This window comes from Phyllostomus discolor, chromosome 7 (genome assembly GCF_004126475.2).
Source record: "Phyllostomus discolor isolate MPI-MPIP mPhyDis1 chromosome 7, mPhyDis1.pri.v3, whole genome shotgun sequence".
NCBI lineage: Eukaryota > Metazoa > Chordata > Mammalia > Chiroptera > Phyllostomidae > Phyllostomus > Phyllostomus discolor.
Genome location: NC_040909.2, coordinates 45,459,178 through 45,475,668, shown reverse-complemented (window position 1 = coordinate 45,475,668; position 16,491 = coordinate 45,459,178). Strand labels below are relative to the sequence as shown.

Sequence of the window (16,491 nt, the reverse complement as noted above, 5' to 3'; positions counted from 1 at the left end):
TACATAGTCAACTATTTGACATCAGTCTGAGTAATATCTTTTTGGATACATCACCTTGAGCAAGGGAAACAAAAGCAAAAATAAACAAATGGGAATTTATCAAACTAAGAAGCTTCTGCACAATGAAGGAAACCATCAACAAAACAAAGACAACCTACGTAATGGGAGAAGATCTTCACAAATGATATAGTTGATAAAGGGTGATATTCAAAATTTATAAGGAACTGAAAAAATAAAAAATAAACAGTTTAGTAAAAAAATGGACAGAGGATATGTTTCTCCTAAGATAATATGCAGATTGCCAACAGACATATGAAAAGATGGCCTACGTCACTAATCATCAGGGAAATACAAATCAAAACCATCATGAGATACCACCTCAAACCAGTCAGAATTGTTGTTATCAAACAGTCAACAAATAACATATTCTGGAGAGGATGTGGAGAAAAGAGAACCCCTGTGCACTGTTGGTGGGATTGCAAGTTGGTGCAGCCACTATGGAAAACAGTATGGAGATTCCTCAAAAAACTGAAAACAGATATACCATACATCCTACCACTTCCGCTTCTGGGTATTTATCTGAAGAAAATAAAAACATCAATTCAGAAAGATATCTGCACTCCTATGTTCATTGCTGTATTATTTACAGTAACCAAGATGACAGATGAATGGATAAAAAAGACCTGGCAAATATGCATACAGGGGAATATCATGAAGCAATAAAAATGAAATCACCTTGCCATTTGTGACAATATGGATGGACCTAGAGGGTATTAGGCTAAGTGAAATGTCAGACAGAGAAAGACAAATACTATACACTTTCACTTCTATGTGGAATCTAAAAACACACACACACACACACACACACACACAAGAATACTAATTGAAACAGAGGCCAAAGGGAGAGGGTGGGAGGATGGGTGAAAAGGTGAAGTGGAATATAGTTAATATTACGATAAGTCTGCATAGTGGCGGGAGATTACTACAATTGGTTGGATGGTCACATTGTAAGGTATAGAAATGTTGAATCACTATATTGTACACCTAGAACTAATATAAACTAATACAATATTGTACTTTAAAAAAATGAACTATACTTATTGTTTTGCTGTCAAAAGACTCAAGTTTTCTTGGACTGCTGGCCCGCTTTTGATGAGAGATTTTAAAACTTTATTTACTTTTAAGTCATCTGCATGGACAGCAAAGATTTTTGTCTTACTAAAATAACTTATTGTGCTTCATATTGTCTTTATCAGATCTTCGATTACTTAAGAATATCCAGTCTTTTTAATAAATTTTGTTCACTACTATGTAACCCTGTGTTTTTCATTTAACATTTTCTATTGTCACTTTGGTTAAATAATCAAGTATTATTTTATAATGATCTGTGATCCTGTTTAATCAAATATTCAAACATTTTGACATATTTTTTTCCAAATCTAACTTTTTAATTTCCTAGAGGGTTCCTGGAAAAATCTCAAAGAATTTGTCTCTCCCCTGGTAAGATGTTAAAGTAATTATGTTTATTTGATATATTAAATTACATGAGAAGCATTGTCAAATAAGAACTGATGCTAAACACCGTTAGATTATATTTGTATACATGTATGTTTTTAATATATGTTCTAGAAGTTTTATAAAGTTCCTAACAATCTGATATGTCCTGGTATAATATTATCAGTCATAAGTTGAGTTGTTATCTTAAAATGTTGTATATTACAGAAATAACTAAGTTTTGTTGTCAATTCCCTTATAATAAATTCTTATCAAGTCTTTAACCAAGGCATTTTTATGTCTTTTGCCTTTTACACAGAGTTTTGTTTTACTCTGATACTTTTGCAAAATTGAGATTCATGGAAAGGACTCTACCAAGTACTCTTGGCCACTGACAGAGCTGCCACGTTAGAAGTTGTCAAACCTCAGGTGCATATTTAACAGTCGATGAAGGCACCACCATCATCTGTTCCTGTACAAGTGCTGGAGACCTCAAAATGAAATTGACTAAGAAGAGAAGTAGCTGACATCAATGCAGACTGCTTCCTCTCAAGACACTGGGTCAAGAACATTTCTTTCCTTTCCTCCTTCCCACTCTGATCATTTCACTAGGAAGGAAGGACTCTTGAAGACTCTTTAAATTTTTTTGTCCACCTTTTGCCTTGATATGACCTGGGAATATAATGCTATTGTTCACATATCTCAGGCCACTGCAAAGTGGGTTATCCAACCTCCAAACAATTGTTGGATTTGCCACAATACTGATGATCCTGTAGTTTTGCTCATCACAAAACTTCTCCTTGATTTCCAATGCCTGTTTTTCTGGAACAAACTTAAATTTCCTCACCCTGGGTGCCCATTACCATGTCTCTGGTTAACAACCCAGGGAACCTTGTATCCAGGCTCTGTACCCCCAAAAAAATGGGGTGGGAAGAGGAGCAGACAAGGCAAGGGTAGGTCTACAGATCCTTAAGTTTGCTGGCCTCTGTGGCTGCCACATTTCCAGTCCCAAGCCATGGACTCAAACAGGAAATATCAGGAGGCATTCTTGATTCAAAATTAGTGTTAGCTTCCTTTGGCAGATCCCTACTCTCCTGGACAGGAGTAAATGCATGTGAGGCTACAATCAGGAACCTCTTCTTAACTCTTAAAGCTATTGCACAACCTGATGCTAAAGCAATAGCTACCCACCACACCTCCTTAGTCTCTTTGGCCAAAGTTGTTCTTGATGATAGGATAGCCCTTGATTATATTTTCACTGAGTAGGGAGGTATTTGTGCTGTGGCAACACCACTTGCTGCACTTGAATTGACACTTCTGGGGAGGGTGAGACTTTGCTAGCCAGCTAGCTTTAACAAGTGGCTCTTTCAGTGGGGTCTTTCTTTGACTAACTTGATTCTGAATGGTTTGGGAATCATGGCTCTGAAGTGCACTCCAGACATGGGAATTATCCTGCTTATGGTAGTCTCTCTGGTTCACTGTATTCTCTTGAAAGTTTTAAATGCACATTCAGAGCCACTAACCACTAAGCAAATGATCTCCGTAAAACTGTAACATCAGAAAAGGAATGAAGAGAATGAGCAACTTAAATAATGTGAACCAGATGTCACGGCCTATGAGTATACCACACAGAAATTCAGGGAAAGGAAAAAAAAAGGTGAGAACTACAGAGTGGTAGCTGGGAACAGCACTGAGGCCTTAAATTTTGATTACATCTGACAGTTAAGTCTGAGAGTCTCATCAAAGAGTTGTGGGGCGGGGGTGGGGGGCAGGAAATTTTTAAAAACAAGACAAAAGAGGCAAAATAGAGTCACTTATGTTAAGCCCCATGTCACCAAACCAAGATTTAATTGTAGTTTTGGCTCTCTTAGAAATTGAGTCATAAACCAGTTAATCAAAAATCATTTGATCAATAGTAGTTTGGTAATCTGCCTGACAGACCTCTGACCTCCCCTAAGGAAAGTAAACTTGCAATAACCAACCCACTTTTTGTTTGGTGTAATAACCTCCTTGTTCATGTTTCCTTTTGCCTATAGGAGTTTTTCATTTCATACAGCTTCATGCTGCCAGATTCAAGAATCAATGAATAAAGCCAATAAGATTTTAAAAATTTACTCATTTGAATTTTGTTTTTTTTAACACTAAAAATTTATGATGAAAAGTACTGTTCATTGATAAGAGGCCATGTTAGGAACAGGGAAGTTGGATATTATAAGTTTAATCAAAATTTTTAAAGTGAAATAATTTTAAAAGTAGGCATATGGCTACAAAATAAATCTAATCCCTTTCAAATTATTGTGACTTGGAGAAACATGCAAAGGATACTCCAAAAGTAATGACTTTACTATGATAGATAAAAGTATTAAAGAATATTAAATTTTATTTGAAATTCTCTACTTTAAAAAATAGGAAGTTATATTTTTAAAATTTTTTTATCAAACAAGTCACTTTTTAAATTCCAGCTTAAATACTACTACTTTAAAAGTTCATTTATTTTCTGAATAAATATACATTACATGAAAATACACTAGTACAATGAGGAATTTATAATAATTTATAATAGCCATTCCCAGGAAAGTTAAAGGTTTTAGATATATTTCTTCTTTGGAGGCAGACTATTCAACTTCCATAATTAAAATAAGCTCAACTCTGTGGTCTATTCATTATAGAAAAATTGACTCATAATTACAAGGGAAATTTGTATTAAATAGTTTTTCCAAAGAATTGACTACTGTTCTAATAGCTTTGTTTACTTTAACAATAAAATTATCATTTAATGAGAAAGGAAAGTTGTAGCCAATTAAAGACCAAAGTAATATACACACTGCATTTTTCAGCAATTAATTGATAACTTGCTTACCATGGCTATCTAACAATTAACCAGGGAAACATTTCTAGGAAATAGAAAGCACTAATGCAAATGTGCTGGATTTATTCTTTTCTAATTCACTTACCACATTATCTAATCTGGCATGAGCAGACAATCCCCTAGAAAGATTAATATTCAAATATACCTCTAAAACCTCTGGATTTGGCAGCCCTAATTGTTTTGGCAACATAAATTGTTAAAGCAAGAAGTTTCTAAGGATAGTTCTTACCTACCACAGGAGTCGGAGTGAAAAGAGAATAAAAAGTTTTGCAACTTGCATACCATGAGAGGTTATTTCAGTGAATGAGCCTAATAACAGCTAGCAGGTAGAGGTGGATCTCAGAGATCCCTGGGCCTTTTGCTGACCTGCCCCTGGGCTCAGTGCTGGTGGGAACCAGCCCTGGTGCACAGCTTGGCCACTCCAATGCACATCCAGGCCCAGCAGAGGAAACCACAAATTGTGGATAACTTTGTAGCTGCAAAGAACCCTGTGCCAGTCATAGGCAGCACCTGATATCCACACACTCAGAAACAACACACTCAGTGATGGGATTAAGATCATATCAGTGCATGGCCCAATTAGTTCCACAGGTGGCACATCCAAAGGGAGATCTCAGCATGTACCAGGCCCTTTTGGTGGAAATCAGCTTCACAGAGCCAGCCCCCACACAATAGCTCATCCAGTATGGACAGGATCAAACTTGATAGCCAGCCAGAGGAGCAACCCCACTCATGGATGGGACTATAGACACAACTATGACAAAAGGGTTCACATAACCCATGCAAACACATTCCTGGAGCACCTAGCTCAGGTGATCAGGGAAACTGAGTCACTGAATCTACAAGATACTTACTATATAAGCCACCATACCAAGACTTGGATACATAGGAGATCTACCTAATCCATAGAAACAAATAGGCAAAATGTGGAGACAAAGAAACATGCCCCAATGAAAGATCAAGAGAAATACTCAGAAAAAAAAATAAATGGAGGCAAGCAAATTACCAGATACAGAGGTCAAAACAATGGTTGTAAGGATGCTCAAGGGACTTAGAAATTCAACAAAGAGACAGCTATAAAAAAACAACATAGAAACCATAAAAAGAGTCAGAAATGAAGAATACCATTATTTGAAATGAAGAATACACGAGAAGGAATCAACAGCTAGCTAGATGAAGCAGAGGATCAAATCAGTGATTTGGAAGACAAAGTAGCAGAAAACAACATATCAGAACAGCAAAAAAAATAAAAAAGAATTTTAAAAAATGAGGATAGTCTAAGGGACCTCTGAGACAACATGTAGCAATACAGTATCAGCATCATAACGGAACCAGAAGTAGGAGAGAGAGATCAGTGGATTGAGAACCTATTTAAAGAAATAATGGCTGAAAACTTCTCCTTGTGAAAGAAAAAGACACACATGTCCAGCAAACACAGAGAATCCAATACAAGGTAAACCCAAAAGAAGCCTACACCAAGATACATTATAATTAAAATGGAAAAGGTTAAAGACAGGAGGATCTTAAGAGTAACAGTTACTTACAAGAGAGCTTTCATATGACTATCAGCTGATTTCTCAATGTAAAGACTTCAGACCAGAAGGGATTGGCATGAAGTATTCAAAGTGATGAAAAGCAAGGGTATACAACCAAGACTACTCTACCCAGCAAGGCTAGCATTTGAAATTGAAGGTGAAACAGCTAGCTTCTCAAACAAGAAAAAGCTAAAGGAGTTCATTATCACCAAACCAGTATCACAAGAAATGTTGAAGGATCTTCTTTAAGAATAGGAGGAAACATAGTTATAAAGAATAAAATGTCAATCAATATGTACCTATCCATAACCACTTAAAATAGAAATGGTTTAATTGCTCCAGTCAAAAGATATGGGGTAGTTGAGTGGATAATAAAACGACCATATCTATCCTGTCTACAAAAGACCCACCTCAGAATGAAAGATATATAGACTCAAAGTAAAGGGATGGAAAACACATTTCATGCAAGTGGAAATGATTAAAAAAAGCTGGGCTAGCAATACTTGTATCAGACAAAATAGACTTTAAAACAATGGCTATAATGGAGACATAGAAGAACATTACATAAGGATAAAGGAGTCAATCCAACAAGAGCATATAACCCTTGTAAATATATATGTACCCAACATAGGAACATCTAAATATATAAAGAAGATCTAGGAGACATAAAGGGAAGAATTTATGGTAATATAGTAATAGTGGGGGATTTTAACACCCCATTGACATCAATGGGTAAATCTTCTAGACAAGAAAATCAACAAGGAAACAGCAGCCTCAAATAGAACATTAGGCCCTGGCTGACATAGCTCAGTGGATTGAGGGTGGGCTGTAAACCAAATGGTCACCAATTTGATTCCCAGTTAGGGCACATACCTGGGGTGCAGGCCAGATCCCCACTAGGAGGTGCACAAGAGGCAACCACACATTTATGTTTTCTCTCCTTCTCTTCTCCTCTCTAAAAATAAATAAGTAAAATCTTTAAAAAAACACAAAAACATTAGACCAGATGGGTTTAAATGTTTTCAGAGCATTTTACTCCAAAGCAGCAGAATATATATTCTTTTTAAGTGCACATGAAACATTTTCTAGCATAGACTACACATTAAGACACAAAATAAGTCTCAAACTATTTAAGAAAATTGAAACCATACCAAGCATCTTCTCTGACCATACCATAATGGTATGAAACGATAGAAATCAATCACAAGGAAAAAAACTGAAACACACAATGACATCAATTCTAAATAATGCATTACTAAACAATGAATAAGTTAACAATGAGATCTAGAGAAATAAAAACAATACCTTGAAATAAATGAAAATGAGAATACAACACCATAATCTATGTGACAAAGTGAAAGCAGTCCTAAAAGGGAAATTTTTTTTAAGATTTATTTATTTATTTATTTTTAGAGAGGGAAGGGAGGGAGAAAGAGAGAGAAACATCAATGTGCAGTTGCTGGGGGCCGTGGCCTGCAACCCAGGTATGTTCCCTGACTGAGAATTGAACCTGCTACACTTTGGTTCGCAGCCCGCGCTCAATCCACTGAGCTACACCAGCCAGGGTCTAAGAGGGAAACTGATAGCAATACTGTGTACTTCAAAAAGCAAGATATATCTGAAATAAACAATGTAATCTTACACTTAAAGAAACTAAAAAAAGAACAACAAAGCCCAAAACAAGTAGAAGGAAGAAAATAATAATAATCAGAGCAGAAATAAATGAAATAGAGTCCAAGAAAAAACAATACAAAAGATGAATGGATTCAAATGCAGGTCTTTGAAAAAAATAGGAAGATTTAAATACCTTTACCAGACTTATCAAGATAAAAAGAGAGTGGACCAAAGTAAATAAAATCAGAATTGAAAGAAGAGAAGTAACAACTGATACCACAGAACAACAAAGAATTGAAAGAAAATATACAAACAACTATATAGGGTAAGACAAAAGTAGGTGTACAGTTGTTTGTATGGCAATAGTATAATAATTATTAAATAATAATATAAGAATAAACTCTGTGTTTCAAGTACTCACAATTGTAAGCCTTCTTTTGCCCTACCCTATATGAAAACAAACTGGACAATCTGGAAGAAATAGATAAATTCCTAGAAACATACAGTCATCCAAAAGTGGATCAAGAAGAAACAGAAAATATGAACAGATAGAATACAAATAATGAAATCAAAGCACTAAAAAAAAACAAAACCAAAACATCCTGGGTCAAATGGCTTCACAGGTAAATTTTACCAAACATTCAAATAGATACATCTTTCCTATATAAATTATTCCAAAAAGTTCAAGATGAGGGAAGATTTTATGAGACTCACATTTATCCTAGTTTCAAAATCACATAAAACACTACCAAGAAAGAAAATTATAGGGCAATATCCTTGATGAATTTACATGCAAAATCCTCAACAAAATGTCAGCAAACCAAACCCAGCAATACATTAAAAATATCATATACCGTGATTAAGTGGGATTTATTCCTGGGATGCAAGGTTGGTAAAATATTCACAAATCAATTAACATGACATACCATGTAAGTCAAATGAGGGATAAAAACCATGTATCAATATATGCAGAAAAATTATTTAACAAAATTCAGCACCACTTATCATATAAAATCTCAGCAAAGTGACAATAGGGGGAAAATACTTCAACATAATCAAGACCATATATGATAAACACACAGCCAACATCACACTCAATGAGAAAAAAAACTAAAAGCATTTCTTTTAAGATCAGAAACAAGATAGGAATGCTCACTTTCACTGCTTTTATTTAACAGTATTGGAAGTCCTAGGCACAGCAATCAGACAAGAAGAAAAAATAAAAGGCTTCTAAATTGGAAAGGAAGAAGTAAAACTGTCATTATTTTCAGATGATGTGATACGGTATATTGAGAACCCTAAAGATTCCATCAAAAAACTACTAACACTGATAAATGAATTCAGGAAGATAGTAGGATGCAAAATTAATATTCAGAAATCAGTTGCATTTTCAAAATAATGAACTATCAGAAAAGGAAACTAAGAAAACAATCCTATTTACAATTGCACTAAAAAGAAAACCCTAGGGATACATTTAACCAAGGACATAAAAGAACTGTACTCAGAAAATTATAAAATACTCAAGAAAGAAATTGAGGAAGATACAAATAAGTGGAAGTATATATCCATGGAGGTGAAGAATTTTAACTCTATAAAATGTCCATACTACACACAGCAATCTACAGATTCAACACAATTCCTATCAAAATACCAATGACATCTTTTACAGAACAAATGACCTCCAAATTTATATGAAACCACAACCCCAAGAACTTTCAGCAATATTAAGGAAGAAGAACAAAGTTGGAGTAATCACACTACCTGATATCAAACTGTACTAAGGGCCATAGTAATTAAAAGAGCATGCACTGGCATCAAAACAGACATATAGATCAATAGAACAGGATTTAAAGCTAAGAAATAAACCTATGCCTGTATGGTCAATTAGTATTTAACATACTAACATACAATTGGGTAAAGACAGTCTATTCAATAAATGGTGCTGTGAAAATTGACATGCAAAAGATAAAACTAGACCATGTTCTAACATCATACACAAAAATAAACTCAAAATGAACGAAAGACTTAAATGTTAGACTTGAAACCATAAATTCCTTGAGGGAAACACAGGCAGTAAAATCTCAGATATTTCTGTTAGCTATATTTCTTTCTGATATATCTGCTTGGGCAAGGGATACAAACAAACAAAATAAACAAATGGGACTACATCAAACTAAAAGTATTCACACAGCAAAGGAAAGATCAACAAAATGAAAAAACCCACTAAATGGAAGAATATATTAGCCAATGATATACTTCACAAAGGATTAATACTCAAAATTTATAAAGAACTCATACTATTCAACACCAAAATAAACAAACACCCCAATTTATAAATGTGCAGATGATATAAATGGACATTTCTCCAAATAGGACATATTCTTAACCACTAGATGTATGAAAAGGTTGTCAACATCACTAATTGCCAGAGAATTGCAAATTAAAAGTACCATGCGATATTATCTCACATTTGTCAGAATGACTATCATCAATAACTCCACAAATGACAAATGTATCAAGGATACAGAGAAAATGGAACCCTTGTGCACTATTGGTGGTAATGCAGATAGGTGCAGCCACTGTGGGAGTATGGAGTTTCCTCGAAAAATTAAAAATGGGGCTGCCTTATGACCCAGCAACTCCACTTCTGGTTACTTATCTAAAGAATTCCAAAACACAAATTTGAAAGAGTATATGCACCCCATGTTCATTAAAGCATTACTTACAATAGTCAAGATATGGAAGCAACCTAAGTGCCCATCAATAGATGATTGGATGAAAGGGTAATACATACATATTTATATTCCTATATACATATAGGAATATTACTTGGTCATAAAAAGAAATAAGATCTTACCACTTGAGACATCATGGATGGACCTAGAGGGTATAATGCTCAGTGAAGTATGTCAATCCGAGAAATACAAATACCATATGATTTCACTTACATGTCAAATGTAAAGAACAAAATAAACATGATTGAAAGAGACTCATAGACACAGAGAACAGATAAGTGGTAGTCAGAGTAGAGAAGAGTTGGGGGACTGGGTAGAAGAGGTGAAGGGATTAAGAAGTACAAAGCAGTAGTTACAAAATAGTCGTGGGATTATAAAATACAGCATAGGGAATATAGTCAATAATATTGCTAACTGTATGGTACCAGGTGGGTACTGGAAATATGAGGGGGAACACTTTGTAAAGGATAAGATTGTCTAACCACCATGTTTTGTTTTGCCTTATTTCATTACATTTAAGTACACCTGAAACCAATGCAAAATAATATTGAAAGTATACTGTAACTGAAAAGTTAAGAGTAAAATATAAATACCACCACCACCAAGAACACATACTGCAAATGACTGTAAGACATTATTAATCTTGCCTCCTCTGTATTGCATATGCAAAAAGATCATTAAAATTTTTTTATCTTAACCTTTTAACACTTATTAATTCAAAATTGGAAGTGACCCAAAGTTGCTCAATGTGCTGTGTTGATACACGATTGAGAAATTCTATTTTAGAACTTACATTTCCAACTCGCGTGAGTAGGATCCATGATGTTTATTTCTCCAGGTAAAATGCTGAAGACTTGAACAGCCCAAGTCTTCAAGGAGCTAATGTGATGTTCAACTATTTGGGGGGAAGGAAACAATGGTATGCTGGAAATATCTAGATCAGGGTTGTTCTACTTCAGCACTAATTATGTTTTTGATATTTGGAGCAGGATAAATTTTTTTTTATTGAGGGCTCCCTTCCTTGTGCATTATTGGATGTTTAGCAGATTCCTTGGTTTCTGCCCACTAGATGCCAGTAGCAGCCCCCTGGGTGACAATTAAAATGTCTCCAGACATTGCCAAATGGCCCCTAGTTGAGAACCACCACCTACATCATTAAACAAGTATGTGCTGTGTATATGCTCCTTAGGTTATTGTATAGGCTAAGCGCTAGGAACTGGTTATTCAGAGTGATTTTCTTTTAATGAAATATCATGTACTTATACACATATAATTGATTCTGACTTTACTCTTTGAAAGGAAGGGAAAATCTTCGTGTTGTTTGAAAATCAAAAGTGATGGGCTATGATAAAATCACCTACCAGAGGCATGTTTCCTCTTTTCCAGGAATACCCAAGTGAGACATTTGACAAATAAGTTTATATGTTGGTAAAAATTTTTGGTTCATTTTATAGAAGCAAATTGAATGTATTTTTTTTCTGAATGACGTGGTCATAATCACTTGGAAAATGTTCTTATATACAGAAGATATCCTGGGCTTTTAAAATACAACAATCTAAGAGCTCTGTATGAAATTGAGTCTCATGTTAACTTATAGTTCATCTGTTTATGGTATTATCTCCATCTGGGCAGGTAATGGAGAGAAATTACATGAGTTCTATCAATGTTTAAACACTGCTGATTTACTTCAATAAAACAGTTATGAGGAAAGATAATTTTTGTCAATATCAACATTACCTTCACTATGTATAAAATTATTACCTCCATTCACAGAAAACCAATGGACCATTTAAGTATTTATTCCACTCAAGTTGTCAAATTAAAATAGAGTTAAAATGCCAATAATTTATAGTTAGGCCTTAACACACTGCTAGCATATAGATGGAAACCTGAACACACAGCAGACAGCTTTCATCAATAAATGAAAAGTAAGTAGCTGGCCAGGCAGGTGACCCAGAATCTATGTGAACATGCCCTCACCAAAAGGAATTCACATTTCAGTTTTCATTAAATATACTTTCCCCTCACATTTTATGCTGTTAAGACTTGACAATAATAATTTTTTCTGCACCCTGAAGAATCTAGCACTGGGCCTGGAGCTTTGAGAAATAATAGGCAACAAAATGTTAACAGGAGAAATGAAGCAACAATGGCTAATTCTGTTTTTATCAGATAAGATTTTAACATTCTAATTACACAGCAATTTGACACAAATGTAGTGAAACAAGGAAAAACAAAACACATCTGTCACTTTTGGTCAGAAAATTTAGCAAAATTGACATTTATTAAAATAAACATCTGTTTAATAGAATTCCATTAGATATAAAGATGTTTATGAGTGGAAATTCAGGTGAGGCTGAAACTAAAGAATGGTTCAATGATGCAGTGTCTTTAAAAATATTCTTTAAAATATTTTTTTAAAAACTTCAAATGTAACACATTCTTGTAGACTACTTGAAAATACAAAAATAGGTATTAAGAAATTCTACTCATAATCCTTATAATTCCATTTCATAGGTATAATGCAGTTAATATATTAGCTCATTTCACATAGAAATTGTTATAATCAGTTCACATAATCCAAAAAGTTATATCTAATTCTTTAAGTTATTATATGACTAGGATTTCTCATGTGTTGAATATTAAAACACATTTAAAAAATTGTGTAAGATTTTACTATAACATGTATACTGAGATCAACCTAATCATATATCTATTACTGACTATATAGGGTATTTCAGTATTTTTCAGTTTAAAAAATATGTTACATCTGCTAACTTTTACCCACATATTTGTGTGTCTAGTACTTGGAATTCATATCTGAGGCTATGTCTATTTTTAGGCATCTTGTTATATCTCATCAGCTGTTATGGGCTAAACTGTGTCCCCCCCAAATTCATATGTTGAAGTCCTTACCCCAGTATTTAAAAATGTGACCCTATTTAGAAAAAGGGCTATTGTTGATGTACAATAGTAAGATAAGATGAGGTCATGGGCTCATACCAGCATGACTGGTATCCTTCTTTAAAGGGAAAAGCTGGACATAGGAACACAAAAGAGAGACAATATAGAGAGACACAAGAACAAAAACTCAGGAAAGAGGCCTAAACAGATCCTTCCTGCCCAGACTCAGAAGGAACCAGCCCTACCAACAGCTTGATTTTGGACTTACAGCCTCCGGAACTATGAGACAACAAATTTCTGATGTTCAAGTCATTCAGTTAGTAGTTTTTATGATAGCCATAGCAAACTAATACCCCAACCAACATTGCAGAAAATTTCTCCATATTCAAAACTCCTTCTTCTTAGTCCAACAATACCTTCACTAGCATTTAAAATAGGTTTGTTGCCCTGGCTAGTGTGGTTCAGTGGATTGAGTGCCGGCCTGCGAACCAAAGGGTCACCAGTTCAATTCCCAGTCAGGACACATGCCTGGGTTGCAGGCCCCGTCTCCATTTGGGGGCATGTGAGAGGCAACCACACACTGATGTTTCTCTCCCTCTCTTTCTCCCTCCCCTCTCTCTAGAAATAAATAAATAAATAATCTTTAAAAAATAAAATAGGTTTGTCAATAAATTTTAATCTTTTATTTCCAGGTCATTGTACATTTATGTCTGTTTCCTTACTTCTAGCCCTAGTCCTTACAGAGGGCATTTTTTGAGCTTACCATACCAATAGCCTTGAAATAATTAAAAATAGTACCAATAGCTAATATTGAATGCTTTCTGTGTTCAGGCTTTATGCTAAATTAAACTTTTTATGTTAATTACCTCCTTCATTTCCATGTTAATGGACTTATGGAAATAAAGTGTCATCTCCATTCTCCTTTGTTTCAGTTTGTCATACAGGTGTCCTGTGCATTTCTGACATCCATTACATGTTAACAGCTTTGCTACTCTCGCATAAGTCTTTAACAGTGATTGCAGCCTGATGTGGAGTTAGAACGAACTGGACTCTAACTACAATGGCACTCAGAAAAGCAAATTAGAATTGCCATTGGGGTGGCATTTATTCCAGAAACAGTAATTTTCAGTTGGAATTTCACTACAATTTGGACAGTATTTCAATTCATTGAATAACTCCTTCCCTCTTCCCCAGAAGAAAAGCTGTCAAAAAAGACTGGATGGTTGGAAAGCCAAATAAGATGCAAGTGTTACTAAGTTAGTAATAATAAATGGCAAAGATAATTATGCTGAAATCTGAGGACAGAGCAAGAAAAAGTTCTGAGGGGTTGAGGAGCAGGGACTGGCTGATGGAGGCCAGGGTAGCGAGGAGGGAGGCCTTAGAGAGGTGACTGGGCAGTGAGTGCAATAATGGAACTGGACTGGGCAGGCTTGGGTAGACCTGAGAGACAGGCCAATAGGACAGGGTCTGGGGATGAGGGGAGCGGAGAAGACTTTATGGCAAGGCAAGGTGGGCTCCCATCCAGAGCAGAACTGGAAGTTAATGAGAGGAGAATGGGCTGACAGCAGCTCTGGATTTCTGTCATTTAGGCAGCAGCTGCTGGCTAGTACGGAGCTTATTTGGGGGAGACAGCTGTCAACCTCTGGTGTTAGCAAACTTCTTGCCTAAGCACTATGCAATCACAGGCAGGATGGAGTTTGACAGGAGAACAAAGTATTTCTTTTTCTTTTTTGCTCATAAGAATCTATTTCTTACTGTCAATGAGGTAAGAAATCTTAGCCTTTGAATTCTGTAAGGGATCACTAGGAAATGTGTGATCCCAGATTTAAAGAGTTGGAAAACTGGGAGAGGCCTAAAGAACTCTGATATTTTTAAATAGAGTGAAGATGTAAAGAGGATGGGGTCATGCATTTATTTATTAATTCATGCCAACACTTTCTCCAACAAAAGTGTCTGGCCTCAGTTCAGCTAATGCTTTTAAAATTCTGCACCCAATTCACGCACATGGGGGTTTTCCCACACCACCAAGCAATTCTCTTACACCAGCTGGGTATCATACAATTCAACTTTCTTGACATTATCTACCGGGATATAACATCACATTCCACAGGTTAAGGGCACAGTGGCAAAGATTGTCCCTCCCCAGTTGCAAGTTCAGGTTGTCACCTGTGCTTCTGAATGACTGGATCAAAGTTTCCCACGAGGCCCTCCTTGGGTTCTGTAAGCCTAGAGTGGCTCACAGAACTCAGGGAAACAGTTTACTGATTAGATTACTGGTTTATTATAAAGAATATTGAAGGATTTGAATCAACAGCCAGAAGAAGAGATACACAGGGAGAGGTCTCCAACAAAAAATGTTCTATGCTTGTGGACTTTGGGCATGGGATGGTGGCTCATGGAAGCCATGGAAACCTTCTGGTTCACTAACCTGAAAGCCCTCTGAAACTTCTTCCTCCTTTTTGTCTTTTTTAAGGAGACTTCATTACACAGACATGATTGATAAAATCATTAGCCATTAATGACTGAGGTGGGGTGGGGGAGGACTGAAGTTTCCAATTCTTTAATCACACGATTGACTCCTTTGGAACCCAGACCCCCTCCATAGATATAATGAGGAAGGTGTCCATTAATGTAACAAAAGATAGCTTTGTTGCTCTCATCACTTAGGAAATTACAAGGGTTTTTGGAACACTGTGCCAGAAACAGGGATGAAGACCAACTGTATATTTCTGTGGGTGAAAAAGGGGCTCTATAATAAATGTGACCTGTCCAGTGACCAAAATTAACCTTGCAGGCTGATCTGACCACAAATTCCTAACCAGGCAGGTCATGTGGGTAGTAATGCCCTAGGCCTATAACTTCTTTAGTAAAAGGTTTATCTTTGCCTCCAGCAAGCCCTGTCCAGTCTTTTTGTGCACCTGCATTGACACACCTTTGAAATGGCTCTTTTTCACACCCCTCAGAAACAGGCTTGCTCCTGCCACTATTCACCACTTAGTTAACAAGCACATAAGCTTGTTAACTAGCCTGTATTTCACAGGTGGCAAACACCAGGGCTGAGGACCAAATCCGGCCCTCTGGCTTGTTTTATCTGGCTCTGGCACCTTATTTCTACCTGGCAGCATCGCCAAGCTCCTTGCCCCTAGTTAAGGAGTAGTTACATTACACAGTCCTAAAATTACATTCAGTCCTTTGAAGGCAACCCCAAGGCTGACGTGGCCTCTGGGGAAAATGAGTTTGACACCCCTGTGATCCCTGCCTTGCTTTCTTTCACTTTCTTGTAATCTTCTTAAAATCTACATATATATAAGAAATTGCAAACATATAAAAGAAACTGTCA

At 35.9% G+C, this 16,491-nt stretch overlaps 1 long non-coding RNA gene across 1 annotated transcript in view; it reads left to right on the top strand.

Annotated features, from left to right (window-relative positions):
- LOC118501634 overlaps window positions 1–3,608 on the top strand; it is a 138,768-nt gene extending 135,160 nt beyond the window's left edge. The window contains exon 2 of the long non-coding RNA XR_004904269.1: window positions 1,814–3,608. This is a non-coding gene — a long non-coding RNA (uncharacterized LOC118501634). The remainder of the gene's footprint in view (window positions 1–1,813) is intronic.
- Window positions 3,609–16,491: the final 12,883 nt, after the last annotated feature.